At 41.8% G+C, this 15,899-nt stretch overlaps 1 protein-coding gene across 8 annotated transcripts in view; it reads right to left on the bottom strand.

Moving 5' to 3' along the window:
• Window positions 1-15,691, bottom strand: part of LOC139265895 (eukaryotic translation initiation factor 4 gamma 1-like) — a 131,075-nt gene extending 115,384 nt beyond the window's left edge. For 2 of the 8 annotated variants that reach the window (XM_070883445.1, XM_070883449.1), the window contains exons 1-2: window positions 15,590-15,691; window positions 15,380-15,450 (exon numbers count right to left, since the gene is read on the bottom strand). The gene's annotated coding sequence lies outside the window, so the exon portion shown is untranslated. The other 6 variants (XM_070883447.1, XM_070883450.1, XM_070883446.1 and 3 more) reach the window with 5 other exon arrangements.
• Window positions 15,692-15,899: the final 208 nt, after the last annotated feature.

The following is a 15,899-nucleotide window of genomic DNA, read 5'->3' as shown; positions in this document are numbered from 1 at the left end:
TTCCCCTGCACCAAAACATGCCTCACTTTGACAGACACAAAACTGACCAAATGGCAAAGAACTTATTAAAACAATTGTGTTGGAATTTTAGTACATGTTTTTTTTACTCCCTTTGTCATTACATTTTTTTTTATTGCAATACCTTTAAAGCTGTTTAAAGAACAGAGCATAGTTGACAATCAACATATTTCATCTACCTACATAATTAGAAGTCCTATGTCCTTCCTCCCTTTCAACACCATCACCACCTCTTCAAAATTAAAACTTCCATCACTCAGTTCTTGCAAACTACCGCCCATCTCCAAACTCCCTTTCCACTCCAAAATCATTAGCCATGTTGCATCCCAAACACACCCATATTCCTCAACTCCATGTTTAAATCTCTCCAATCAAGTTTCTATCCCTGCCACAGCATTGAAACCACCCTAATCAAAGTCACAAATGGCATCCGTTCAACATCTTGCCTCCGTTGTCCAGCTTTATGGGATCACCCATTTAATTCCACTCTTGCCTATACAATCAGCGCCAAAATATCTCGAGCAATGGCTTCTCTTCCTGGCCCTGAACCGTTACCTCCAGAGTACAATTGTCTTCCTCATCTACATACGGTCCAGCCCCAGTCTAAAAAAACTGACAATCAGCTTACATGTAGTCACTCACGACAGCTAGGACTACTTCTCCTCAACCCCTCCACTGCCTCAGTGTTATCTCACTACTTGTTCAGCATCCAGTCTTTAACAAACTGCAACTTAGGAAGACCAAAGGCATTGTCTTCGGGTCCCATCACAAACTTTATACTCTTGTCACTGATTCGTTCCGCCAATTCCGTTCATTGAACTACACCGTTCACAAACTCGTCACCCTATTCGACCCCAAGCTAAGACCCCATAACTTCTCCATCACAAAGGCCGCCTACTTCCATCTCTATGGCGTCACCCACCCTTCCCTCAGCACATCTGTCTTGTGTCACCTCCAAACTCAACTATTCCAAAACTCCCTTGTCTGGCCTTTCATCCTCCATAAATTTCAGCTCATCCAAAACTCTTATTGTTACTGGACCAGTAATCCAAAGGCCCAGACAAATAACCTAAAAATCACAAGTTCAAACGCCACTATAGCTGTTTGAGAATTTGAATTCAGTTTTATTTTTATTTTAAAAGTTCTAGAAATAAAACAAAGGCTGGTTTCAGTAAAAGTGACCATGAAGCTGTCAGATGGTCAGAAAAACACTTACAAATGCATATCATTCCCAATGTTTTTTTTTTACTGGGCTTCACTAAAGGAAAATTTTAAGAATACGATTTCAATAAATCTGGTGAGAAGCATACTGGAATACTGAAAGGCTCCACAGATGTTCACACCTCTATTCCCAAGATTTAATCTTAATGAATTTACAGTTGAAAGGTACCGAACAAAGTTATAGAGTACAAATGTTATCACAACTTGCTCCTGTACACCTCCTAACTTAAGAGTGGCTTTGGTTGGCATTGCCGAGGAGCAGACACCATCCCCTTCAATCAACTACAGTTAATGTTTGGGAGAAAAACAGGTACAAATGACTTTTCTATACTGGGTGGGTTGTCTGCTCCTACACAGTCCAAGATTAAAACTCAGATCATTCGAGTCACTTGCTAACACAGTAACATAAATCCTGAGGTTAGAAGGGGGGAGGATAATTGGACCAGGCTGAGCATAGGCTGACAAAAGCCATGCCACCAATGGAGATGGGTAATGGGTCACTGATGAAATGAGACACAGTTACAGACACACAACTGGCCAAAGAGCACTTAGAACCAAACCACAAATGAGTTGAACAAAGGAGACAAGCAGACCATGCCTTGATCAGGAGTTGCAGCAGTGAGCACAAACAGCTTACGGACCACACGATTCTTTTCAGTGAAGAGGAAGGAAAGAGCCTTCAGACTGCTAAGTATATCAGCACTCCAGTGACTGCTGCCAGAGGTAGACATTTCACTTTTTCATCTTGCTGATTAGAGACATATTCAAGATGTGTCTCCATACAATCACTTGTGTCTGAGATGAGAGGCTGGGTAACGACAAACAAGATGCAACATACTACATTGAAAAGCTCCCAACATAGTGCCCCTACAGGCAATATAATGGGTTTGCCCAGAGGCATGGACATCATTAAATTTTTGATGAAATGTACATACAATGTACCAAGTTTAATACATGCAAACACAAAAGATAATATTCAACATGAAATAGTGATCATTATCTGTGTCAAAAATACTTACATCTGATAATTCAATAATGGATCAGCTGCAATGCTGGACAATACGTGTTCCCTATAAAGCAGTAATTTCGCTCTAAATTGTTCCTACAAGCCAGCAGTTTTTCCATTAGAAGGCATGAGGAATTAATCCGTGGCTGAACAAATGTTCCTATTAAACAAACATTACTATTAACAGGGTGCAGTTAACTGGCATGTACTGGCTTTATGTGGCCATACATTTCTCATTAACATCTGGCTAAAATACAGTACATCAGGAAAAGCATTTAAAAGCTGCATTCTCTCTTCTTGAAACCACAAAGCTACAGCATTTTTTGTTTAAGACACTAAGACTGAGTGCTTGCTAAAATTGAAAAAGGAATTTGTATCTTTGTATTATTGCAATTCTGCCAAATAGACACGTTAGACGTAGATTAGCACTACTGCCAGCTGCTAAGGCCACCATTTTGAATGCGAGCATGCTGAGTAAACTGCAGCTGTGTGTTCCAACCCACCTGCAGCAGTCTGACCCAGTTTAGCAGATGTGACTGGCTGCTGGTACACATTATGCAAAATGAATACAGAACCTGCTGAATTAAGATCTATTTTTATAAAAAATAAAATTATTAAAATTATTTTAAGCAATGGTATTCAAATCCTTTAAAATGAACATGTTAATTTGTTAACTCCTATTGAGTGTCAAATAATCTAGTATTGTAGCAACTTCATGTATCCATTGAAGAATGTATTAGTCCAACACTTTGGGTTTAATATAAACTGGAAATACAAAAAGTTACCTGAAGCTTGTGCAACTATTTATTTTGAATATTATTTTTGAACAAGAACTAGTTTTCAGGAGTGACGGGCCATTGCCTGCGAGGGAGCTAAATCATCCGTATATAGTCATTAACCACACAGCTCCTTTCATTTGGTATTGTTTGTTTTCGTAGAGAACTTTACAGCACAGAAGGAGGCCATTCAGCCCATCATGTCTGGGCCGGCCGAAAAAGAGCTATTCAGCCTAATCCCACTTTCCAGCTCTTGGTCTGTAGTCTGGTAGGCTATGGCACTTCAAGCCTCTATCCAAGTACTTTTTAAATGAGAGGAAGGTTTCTGCCTCTACCACCCTTTCAAGCAGTGAGTTCCAGACCCTCACCACCCTCTGGGTGAAAAAAAAAAAGAGTCCTCAACACCCCTCTAATCCTTCTACCAATTACTTTAAATCTTTGCTATTGTTGTTACTGACCTCCCTGCTAATGGAACTAGGTCCTTCCTATCCATTCTATCTAGGCCCCTCAATTTTATACACCTCAATCAAGTCTCCCCTCCACCTCTGTTCCAAAGAAAACCCCAGCCTATCCAATCTTTCATCATAGCTAAAATTCTCCAGTCCAGGCAACATTAAACCAAGTGAGGTTCAATACACAAGCTTAAATCCATTTGAGGGAAGGCCTAGCACAAAAGTTGTGTTCTATATCAAAAAAAGTTGATCATGGATATATTCGAACAGCTATGATCCAATATAAATCATACATTACCAATCAGTAATCAGATATCTGTGACATTTCTACAACAGTTAGAAGAGAAAGTCCACTAGAGGTAGAGGGAAGTTGGGAAAACCACTTGAGATCCAGCTACAAGGGCCTAGAAACCCAGAAGCAACACAGATTGTTGTGCATTTTCTTTTTCCCATTTACTAGCATTGGAACCTACAGGAGTACAATTTGAAACACAACAAATTTAAAAAAACAAAACCCAAACAACAGTTGATGACAAAGGGCCAGATGCAATCCTTAATATACTAATGCAGGCGACTGGCCATTACTACTTAAAGACAGGTGCAACAAGAAGCTGTGACCAATTTAATTAAAATACAACTGTCAAATACTAACAGTAAGCACATCAACCTTTTTGCATTTCAACTGTGCAGGTTGATTCAGGACCCTTTGAGATAGTGGAGAAGGAACATACAAACATGTGAAAACATCAGACAAGAAAATATCAGGTGATCGGTCTAGCCTGCCTCATACAACTGCAATGCCTTATGCACCATGTCAAGTGACTCCCTACCCCCTAGGTACCATCTAGTCTCCTGGCAGAGGCAAAAAAACAGATTTAAAAAACGCTGGAAAATTCCTCTCCAATCCCTCTAGGAAATTGAAACTAGCCAAGCAGGAAATGCTGCATCGGATTTATCATTTAACAACTTATATTTATATAGCACCGTTATAAAAAACAAATACACTCAAACAATAAAGTGTTTATTTCAATCAATTAAATATTTAAATACAGCCCTCCAGCACAATGTCCGTGCCATATCTGAGCACTGTTAAGTAGCCATTGCTACTATGTCATAGAATCATAGAATGATACAGCACAGAATGAGCCCATTACAGGAGGCGGCCATTTGGCCCATCCTGGCTCTTTGCTAGAGCTATCCAATTAATCTCACTCCTCTGCTCGTTCCCCATAGCCCTGTAAATGTTTTCCCTTCAAGTATTTATCCAATTCGGTTTTGAATACTACTGAATCTGCTTCCACCACCATTTCAGGTAGTGCTTGTCAGATCGTAAAATTCGCAGTGCAAAAAAATTTTCTCATGTTGCCTCTTGTTCTTTTCCTAATCACCTTAATCTGGTTACCTTCTGCCAGTAGAAACAGTCTGTCCTTCTTTACTCTATCAAAACCATTCATTTCTATCAAATCATTTCGTAACCTCTCCTCCAAATACAACAACCCCAAGCTTCTCCAGTCTCCCCACATAACTGAAGTCCTTCTTCCCCAATACCATTTTAGTAAATCTCTTCTACACCCTCTTCAACCCTTGACATCCTTCCTAAAGTGTGGTGCTCAAAATTGAACACAATACTCCATCAGAGACCTAACCAATGTTTTATATAGGTTTAGCATAACTGCCATGTTTTTGTACGCTATTAATAAAGCCGAGGATCCCATACGCTTTAATACTCTTCTCAACTTGTCCTGTCACCAAACGATTTGTGTACATACACCCTCAAGTCGCTCTGTTCCTGCACGCGCTTTAAAATTGTACCACTTAGTTCATATTGCCTCTCCTCGTTCTTCCTAACATCATCAATCTCTTCACACTTCTCTGCGTTAAATGTCATCTGCCATGTGTCTGCCCATTTCACTAGTCTGTGTATGTCCTCTTGAAGTCTGTTACTATTCTCATTGTTTACTACATTTCCGAGTTTTGTATCATCTGCAAACTTTGAAATTATGACATGTATACCCAAGTCCAGGTCATTAACAGATATTGAAAGGAGCAGTGGTCCTAATACCAACCCCTGGGGAATACCATTTTATACTTCCCCAGTCTGAAAAACATCATTCATCACTATTCTCTGCTTTCTGTCCCTTATCATTGCAGCATCGATGAGTTTTCTGGTAGATTCCTACATTACAACAGTGACTTCAAAAGTACTTTTTAGGCTGTAAAACGCTTTGGAACATCCTTGAGGTCGTGAAAGGCGTTATATAAATGCAAGTTCTTTCAAAGAATTCCAGGAATAAACTGCTCGGATTTTAGGATTTCAGTCTTCACCGCTCAAATGATTTACTGTATATCTACTTCTCAGTCGCTCCCAGTAAAATAATTAAATACGATTACAGCATACCACAAGGGAAAAGTGGAGAGAAGGCTTTGGCAAGGAATTCAGTTGTGTGTGTGGAACTGAACATTCCTATTACCTGTACCAGAGTCAAAGTCATTGAGTTGAATGGGGCTGAAGCATGCAGCGATCCAATCAGTTACATCTCCAGTCAGCTTCAGCAGGTAAGTGTTTGCAAGCAGCAATCACAGCGGTTCTGAAAGACATGGGGAGGAGTGGGGCAATGTTTGAGGTGACGGAGGACAGCGGGGCTGCCAGAAGGATTTAACAACAGGTAATCGCTCTTTAACGAGGTGCGAACAGCTGCTTGAACTGGCCAAAATATTCGGTGTGCTTAAATACAGTTTAACGTCTTTGTAATTGACGCCAGTAGCAAGACAAATGGCTGCCCAAGATAAGAGGGGACGGTGTAAATGGTGGGGACTCTACTGGTAAATACACATGGTTTACATGAAACGCTGCAAAATAATTTGGTTATAATACATCAATCCAAGCATTATAATGCATGAATTTCCAATCTTTTGGCGTAAACCAGATCCGTGTGACACATCCGACTAAGGGGACAGAGCCATTTTGCATCAATGCTAAAGTTGTGTTACAAAAGCACCCTAAACTGCTCTCTATCTTCTCTTATGTCTCACTTTGTTTTCTCTATTACTTTTCACCAGTTTTTAACCTGTGTCTTCAACTATGGTCAGTGAAATACAGCAGTGTCAGTTGGCACTACTGTTGCAGCATCATGTCAGAAAGGGATCCTAGTGAACGTAGTATTTGTCAGGATGGTTGAGGGGTTGGGGGTTGAAGTCCATTAGGAAAGGCAACATACATACATACATTCACAGCTTTAGCCTATGTGACCTTGAATCATAGAAACATAGAAAATAGGTGCAGGAGTCGGCCATTCGGCCCTTCGAGCCTGCACCGCCATTCAATAAGATCATGGCTGATCATTCCCTCAGTACCCCTTTCATGCTTTCTCTCCATACTCCTTGATTCCTTTAGCCGTAAGTGCCATATCTAACTCCCTCTTGAATATATCCAATGAACTAGCATCAACAACTCTCTGCGGCAGGGAATTCCACAGGTTAACAACTCTGAGTGAAGAAGTTTCTCCTCATCTCAGTCCTAAATGGCCTACCCCTTAATTCTAAGACTGTGTCCCCTGGTTCTGGACTTCCCCAACATCGGGAACAATCTACCCGCATCTAACCAGTCCAGTCCCGTCAGAATCTTTTAGATTTCTATGAGATCCCCTCTCATCCTCTAAACTCCAGTGAATAAAGGTCCAGTCGATCCAGTCTCTCCTCATATGACAGTCCAGCCATCCCGGGAATCAGTCTGGTGAACCTTCGCTGCACTCCCTCAATAGCAAGAACGTCCTTCCTCAGATTAGGAGACCAAAATTGAACACAATATTCCAGGTGAGGCCTCACTAAGGCCCTGTACAACTGCAGTAAGACCTCCTTGTTCCTATACTCAAATCCCCTAGCTATGAAGGCCAACATACCATTTGCCTTCTTCACTGCCTGTTGTACCTCCATGCCAACCTTCAATGACTGATGAACCATGACACCCAGGTCTCGTTACACCTCCCCTTTTCCTAATCTGCCGCCATTCAGATAATATTCTTCCTTCATGTTTTTGCCCCCAAAGTGGATAACCTCACATTTATCCACATTAAAGTGCATCTGCCATGCATTTGCCCACTCACCTAACCTGTCCAAGTCATCCTGCAGCCTCTTAGCGTCCCCCTCACAGCTCACACCACCACCCAGTTTAGTGTCATCTGCAAACTTGGAGATATTACACTCAATTCCTTCATCCAAATCTTTAATGTATATTGTAAAGAGCTGGGGTGCCAGCACTGAACCCTGCGGCACTCCACTAGTCACTGCCTGCCATTCTGAAAAGGACCCGTTTATCCCAACTCTCTGCTTCCTGTCTGCCAACCAGTTCTCTATCCACGTCAGTACATTACCCCCACTACCATGCGCTTTGACTTTGCACACCAAATCTCTTGTGCGGGAGCTTGTCAAAAGCCTTTTGGAAGTCCAAAATACACCACATCCACTGGTTCTCCCTTATCCACTCTGCTAGGTACATCCTCAAAAAATTCCAGAAGATTCGTCAAGCATGATTTCCCTTTCATAAATCCATGCTGACTTGGACCGATCCTGTCATTGCTTTCCAAATGCGCTGCTATTTCATCCTTAATGATTGATTCCAACATTTTCCCCGCAACTGATGTCATGCTAACCGGTCTATAATTACCCGTTTTCTCTCTCCCTCGTTTTTTAAAAAAGTGATGTTACATTAGCTACTCTCCAGTCCAGAGGAACTGATCCAGAGTCGATAGACTGTTGGAAAATGATCACCAATGCATCCAATACTTCTAGGGCCACTTCCTTAAGTACTCTGGGATGCAGACTATCAGGCCCCAGGGATTTATCAGCCTTCAATCCCATCAATGTCCCAAACACAATTTCCCACCTAATAAGGATATCCTTCAGTTCCTCCTTCTCACTAGACCCACTGTCCCCTAGTACATTCGGAAGGTTATTCGTATCTTCTTTCATGAAGACAGAACCGACGTATTTGTTCAATTGGTCTGCCATTTCTTTGTTCCCCATTATAAATTCACCTGAATCCAACTGCAAGGGACTTACATTTGTCTTCACTAATCTTTTTCTCTTCACATATTTATAGAAGCTTTTGCAGTCAGTTTTTATGTTCCCTGCAAGCTTCCTCTCATACTCTATTTTCCCCCTCTTAATTAAACCCTTGGTGCTCCTCTATTGAATTCTAAATTTCTCCCAGTCCTCAGGTTTGTTACTTTTTCTAGCCAATTTATATGCCTCTTCCTTGGTTTTAACACTATCCTTAATTTCTCTTGTTAGCCACGGTTGAGCTACCTTCCCCATTTTATTTTTACTCCAGACAGGGATGTACAATTGCTGAAATTCATCCATGTGATCTTTAAATGTTTACCATTGCTTATCCACCATCAACCCTTTAAGTATCCTTTGCCAGTCTATTCTAGCCAATTCACACCTCATACCATCGAAGTTACCTTTCCTTAAGCTCAGGAAACCTAGTTTCTGAATTAACTGCGTCACTCTCCATTTTAATAAAGAATTCTACCATGTTATGGTCACTCTTTCCCAAGGGGCCTCGCACAAGATTGCTAATTGGTCCATTCTCATTACACATTACCCAGTCTAGGATGCCCAGCTCTCTAGTTGGTTCCTCGACATATTGGTCTAGAAAACCATCCTTAATACACTGTAGGAAATCCTCCTCCACCGCACTACCACCAGTTTGCTTAGCCCAATCAATATGTAGATTAAAGTCACCCATGATAACTGCTGTACCTTTATTGCACACGTCCCTAATTGTTTGTTTGATGCTGTCCGATGGTCTGTACACAACTCCCACTAGCGTTTTCTGCCCTTTGGTATTCCGCAGCTCCACCCATACCGATTCCACATCATCCAGGCTAATGTCCCTCGTTACTATTGCATTAATTTCCTCTTTAACCAGCACTGCCGCCCCGCCTCCTTTTCCTTTCTGTCTATCCTTCCTAAATGTTGAATACCCCCTGGATGTTGAGTTCCCAGCCTTGGTAACCCTGGAGCCATGTCTCCGTGATGACAATTACATCATATCCGTTAACTGCTGTCTGCACAGTTAATTCGTCCATCTTATTCCGAATACTCCTCACATTGAGGCACAGAGCTTTCAGGCTTGTCATTTTAAACACGCTTTGCCCCTTTAGAATTTTGCTGTAATGTGTCCCTTTTTGTTTTTTGCCTTGGGTTTCTCTGCCCTCCACTTTTACTATTCTCCTTTCTATCTTTTGCTTCTGCCTCCATTTTATTTCCCTCTGTCTCCCTGCATAGGTCCCCATCCCCCTGCAATGTTAGTTTAACTCCTCCCCAACAGCACTAGCAAACACTCCCCCTCGGACATTGGTTCCAGTCCTGCCCAGATGCAGACCGTCCAGTTTGCACCTGGGCAGAATCAATCAATCGCTTGCTCTAAGGTGGGCCATCTTCCTGCCCACTTCTAAACCCAGTACAGATAAGCAAGGTGACAATAGCTTGATTAACAAAAAGTACTCACCTCTGAAAAGTCCAGCAGTGAAACAATTGATCTGCTGGTGGAACTCTGGATTGTTTTATTATATATAATTTGGACAGCAAGAGTGGATGAAATTGACACGAAGTTCCAATTCCCAGCAACACTCCTTCCTCAGTTTGGGCTGACAATGTTTTGAGTTCTTGAGGTAGGTCCCAACTGAAGGCAGCTGCTAACAGTGGGAGCTACATGACAATCTACTACACTGAAATGTCACACAATCAAACTGACAATCAACTATTTGAACCAGTGTAAGAGATCAAACAGCAGAGCCTCACAGGCCAGAGAAGATCAAGAGGTGGGCCAGATTTGGTCCACAGCCCAGATATACATCTAACCATACCAGGCAAGTGATTGCATCACATTTCCCATATTTAGTCCTCTAATATTTTATTCAACAAAATACATCAGTTTGCAATTCCAGAAAAATTCAATCAGGTTAGTCAAACACGATCTTCCCTTAACAAATCCGTGCTGACTGTCCCTAATTAATCCTTGCCTTTCCAAATGCAGATTTATCCTGTATTTCAGGATCTTTTCCAATAATTTTCCCACCACTGAGGTTAGGCTGACAGGCCTATAATTACTCGGCCTATCCCTTTCTCCCTTCTTAAACAAGGGTACTACATTAGCAGTCCTCCAATTCTCCGGCACCATGCCCAGATCCAAAGAGGACTGGAAAATGATGGTCAAGGCCTCTGCTAATTTCTCTTTTACTTCACAACAGCCTGGGATGCATTTCATCCAGACCACGGACTAGAAATCTCCATCCAATTTTGCTGAATTAGCTGATCTTAGTCGGGGCATAAAACTGACAAGTGACTGTGAGGATGGAGCAGAAAAGAAAAGATCAGCTCGAGTCCCCACTCCTGATTACTATCCAGTGATCACTACCAGAGTTCAAATGCATGGATTTGGGGTCAGGACAAAATCAGGCTCAGCAACAATGCTCTGCACAGTTGATAATTCTGCTGAATGTATTGTCTAGGTTCACACACAAACACCAAATTAAGCAAGTTAACGGAGGGCTGCCAGTTGCCTTTTTTTTATTGAAATGCACCATCGAGAATATTTTTTTAATTAAATTACAAGTTTGCTAGCATTTAATACTTCACTGCACCCACATTTTGTCAGTGCCATGGATCTAGCAGTTTGCTATTAAGACTTCTAGTCAGGTGGTCACCAATTTTAATCTGTGTTTTAACAATATTAAAGTTAACATGCACTTATTGGACAAGCTTCATCTAAAGCCACTAGATGGAGCACTTTATCTGGAAGAAAAATTTGCAGTCTCACCCTACAAAAACGCAAAACTTGTTGGCAGACAACTGTCAGGCACTTGCAGCAGCTGTGTGGTATGCAACTCAGATCATCCCACATCCCAGCTGAAACTACCTTTACACCGAGGAAAACAGACTCACGAAGAGGGCTCTGAGCCAAACAATAACATTTAAAGTTCAGTACTGTATATCTCTAATATTGCATCCTATTTGTCCACAGCAAAAGCAATTTTTCCCACAAATCAAATTTATGACCAGACCATATCAAATCAGACTATTTTATTTTAACTTTGCCACTGAACAAACTGAAATCCCATAATTAGCACAGACATAATAGAGGTATTCAAAATTATATGGGGTATTGATACAGCAACTAAGCAGAAACTCTTTCCTTTGGCGCGCGAGTTGGTAACCAGAGGTCACAGATTTAAAATAATTGGCAAAAGAACTAGTTGGGAAATTTTCCTCACACTGGGGGTTGTTAAGATCTGGAATGCACTGCCAAAGAGTGGTGGAATCAGATTCTATGGGAACTTTCAATGGCAATTGGACATGTACTTGGAGAACTAATTTGCAGTGTTATGGGGGAAAAGGCTGGAGTGTGGGACTAAATTGGACAGCTCTTTCAAAGAATTGGCAAAGCACAACAGGCCAAATGGCCTCCTTCTGTCCAGTAAGATTCTATGATTCCATATTAAGTGTGGATTGAGTGAACCTGATTTGATTATTACTTTTCACTCACTCAGCAAATTAAAAGTTAGAAACACAAGCATTCAAAAGTGCAAGCCCACTTTTAAAGCTGTACCTCCTAAAAACATAGAATTAGCAATTCTACGAACAAAGCACAATGAAAATGCAACTCGCATTAAACTCGGGTTTTCAGAAGCCAACTCAACATTGGCTGTCATATCAATGGAGCTTAGCTCAAAAATGCGAAAATCTTGCTTCTAAATATATTTACATAGTTTTTTGTACCATGTGCATTCAAATACAAATAGCCTTGTACACAATAAGTTTATGCAATCCAAGTCCAATTCACCAGTAAAGCAATTCAGTCTATTGTAACAGGATACTTTTGGTACAAATATGCACACACCAGTAATTTCTGCTAAATTTCAAAGCTCAAGAAATTAAAAAGCCACACTGTCAATGCATTTAAAACTTTATAAAAGTTAAATCCAAACACTACGAACTACACTCCGCCAAACCACTTGACAACTGTGGTTGAATCACATAACCTGTCCCCAGCAAATCATCACAGGGCCCTTTACATTACTAGATTATGTTGCTGAGTAACAAATCAAACTTATTTCACTATAACTTAGACACGGATGTTTAATGAATTTATTAATGCTACTAGCCCCATGAAAGGCAAAGGATTTTAGAAATGTTACAACTTCAAGACATCACATTTTACAATATAATGCTTTCATAACAGCACCCAAAACTTGTCCAAGCTATGGCCAATCATGGAGACTTCAATCAATACACATACTGTAAAGCCATCCAATTAATCAAGTTATGTGTTTAACAGATGGCTCGTTATACTCTCTTCCCAACCTTCCAAAAAAAGATATCTAGTATACCAGACCAGAGCAATGGATAACAGTTGTACATTAGGTACACCTGACTTTTTATACTGCTCAAATATATGGTAAATCATTTAGTCGGTTAGCCACATTTTTACACTGCCACATTAGAAAGAAATCTGACTTTTTAATGCTTATTGGCATGGTGCAGGAGGCCCCTGTACATTACTTACTTCACTGGAGAACATTTAACACTAAATCCAAATAAAATTAGACCACAAATCAATATAAGAAAGTTTTTTTCCAAAATGCAAACATCAACTGCATTTCAATATACTTACAAATTTCATAATCAATAATCTAACAAACTAGCTAACCGCCAAAGAATTCTATCTAGTTACTCCTTCAATCCTTCCCAGTCTAGAAATGTCCAAAATTGTAGTTTACACTTCAATTTATATAACTGATCAACCAGAAAAGGGGCCTTTAGTAATGATCTTAAATCTAAAGATATGATCAGTTCGTGCCATTACTCTACGAGACACAGAACATTCTCTCATGCATGTGGTGCCAGACGATTATTAGACCTTACAGCCTGTTACTGCAGTGCAGAGAAGGCCACAAATTGTAATGAACACTAAAACCACACCCACTGCCAGGGAGCAGCACTGAGCCCATGTGGAACATGCCGATAAAAGTTAACAGGCCGATGTGCATGCAGAGATTTGCCGCATGCTTTCAATTCATTTAATGTTGTAATATATGCGAACTGTGTTTTAAGCCTCCGTATATTTACACCGTTAGATATCCTTAAACAAAACACAATAGCGAATCAAACAGACCTCAACATTAATTTCAAACTTTCAAAATTCAAAGATTTATAATCATGAATCGAAATGAGCACACGTTCAATCCGACGGCCATATCTTCATTTCTAATTTCCGTCTGATAACTATTGCACTATATTCCGTTAAGCTCTTTTAACTAAACTTTACTTTTTCGCTATTTCAGTGCCAGGGTCAAATTAGCCGAGAAAAAAAACTTGTACACGCGAGTCGTAGGGCCGAATTTAAATGCCTAATAACGAGGCTAAGCATTTTCTCTCGTTTTGTGCGAAACTTTACATTACTTCATAACACAAGATACTATTAAATAAGTTTAGATCAGCAATGATCATCTGCTTTTTGTTAGCAGTAAACGGACATTTCGTTCATTAAATTTACGCCGGCTTCATCGTTATGCGCGATCGAAATTAAGTGTAATTTCAGATGAACTCAACACAGCACAAGCTTCAGATTCTTCTCCCCCTCATCCTCATCTACCAGATTGCCCCCACATTATAACTTCAAACTGAAGGTAAAAAAATAAATCGAAGGTTTAAACAGAAATCGAAAATGAGGGTACTCTCTAAAGTTCACTGTGCACGACCTTAAAACAACAAGTTTTATAAAAAGTCTGCCAATAAATTGCCTCTTGCACGATCCGAGCAATACATCATTACGCCACTGTTCAAGGTTGCTGCTACTTGGCCTATTGCTTGTTAAACGCATTTCCCAAAAATGGTTAAAACTTTATTGCACTGGCGCTTTAAAAATAAGCCCTCTTTTAAAAATCGGGTCACATGGTAATGTATCCCCCCGCCGCCGCCAGTCCTGTATGCGTATCTAGATTAAATTCCCATTTAATAGCAGCGGTGAAGTGTAGGATTTTTAGCAGTGTGGGTGAGTGAGTGTGTAGAGGTGACAGTGACTCACTGACTTGCGCCATGCTACTCAGACCCAACCACCATCCGCACATGGTTCCTCTTTTACCGGCGTTTTTTTTCCCTCCAGCACAAACGTGTCAGTTCAGGCTCACGCTGCAAACGCAGTGACTCCCGACAGCCGCCACACACACACACACACGGAAGGGGTGGGAAAATGATATAAAATACAGCCAACACCGACTCAAACACGGCTCAGCAGGCCAGGATTGCCCATTGCCCCCCTCTCCTCCTGCACAGCCCGGGGGGGGGGGGGGGGGGTGAGGATTACATTCCACTTTTACCAGCGCCACAACTCCCATATGGTCAAGCCAAGGCGCAGGGGCCTGGCTGCAACTTGCACAAATAAAGTCTAGAAAGCCTCCTTCAGTCTGTCCAGCCACCCCTCCCAAGCAAAGAGAAACTTAAAAAACAAGACAAGAGACTTTGAGAGAAGCTGGAGCCGCCTCTCTCTCCCGCTCCGGCATGGAGTGAGGGGCCAAGGCCGGGCGGCCTGCTCTCACGTCTTTCCCCTGTGCCGGGCCGGGTATGCGAGCGTGCGGGCCCTGGGCCCCGGCGCTCAACTCCTCGCCCAGGTTTCGGCCCAAGAACTGCAAACCACACGCGGCGGCCGCGGATCTAGAAAGGAATCTTCTCCCGACGGGCAGGCGGCGGCGGCTCTGCTCACTGCCCCCGGGGCCGGCCGGCCAGTACTGCTCACCCACCACCCCCCTCAAACCTTACAAAGGAAGCGGGCCCTTGATTCCCCCCCCCGTGCTGTCCGACTCTCCGCGAATGTAATTAGAATCACGTCAGGGCGTCCTTACCCGGGAAGGACTGGTTCCTCCTGAAGGTGTTTTTTTTTATTTTTTCCCCCTTCTCCCCCTTTTCTTCTGTCCTGCAGATCACAAAAAATAAAACAGTCAGGCCAAAGCTTAGAAGGCAGCGCAGCCACCGGCCGGGTCAGCAACCAGTGATTCCAGTCCCCATGGCCAGGATGGAGACGGATAATAAAACACGGGGCAGCAATGGCGTACCTTCCTCCTCAGTCCGCAAAGCCGGACGATCGGCTATTTTCGGAGATTTCCGCCTCTAGGGTTCCGGAAAGGAAGGCATGGGCACGTGACACCGCCAGGGAGAGGGGAGCAGCCACTCACTCCTAATCATAAATATTGGTTGTTAGAAATAGTAAGCCTGTTCGACAACATTATTCAAAACATTCATAATGATGCGGCGGAAATAACAGCATTTTAAACACACGCCCACTTTAAAAAAACATCATCAATTTTGCATTTCACAATTAATCAGCTTTCTCAGAAACATCCCAAAAGTACTTCATAATCCAAT

This window comes from Pristiophorus japonicus, chromosome 6 (assembly GCF_044704955.1).
Source record: "Pristiophorus japonicus isolate sPriJap1 chromosome 6, sPriJap1.hap1, whole genome shotgun sequence".
Classification (NCBI taxonomy): domain Eukaryota; kingdom Metazoa; phylum Chordata; class Chondrichthyes; family Pristiophoridae; genus Pristiophorus; species Pristiophorus japonicus.
The sequence above is the reverse complement of the archived record's forward strand: the minus strand, read 5'-3'. Positions and strand labels throughout refer to the sequence as shown.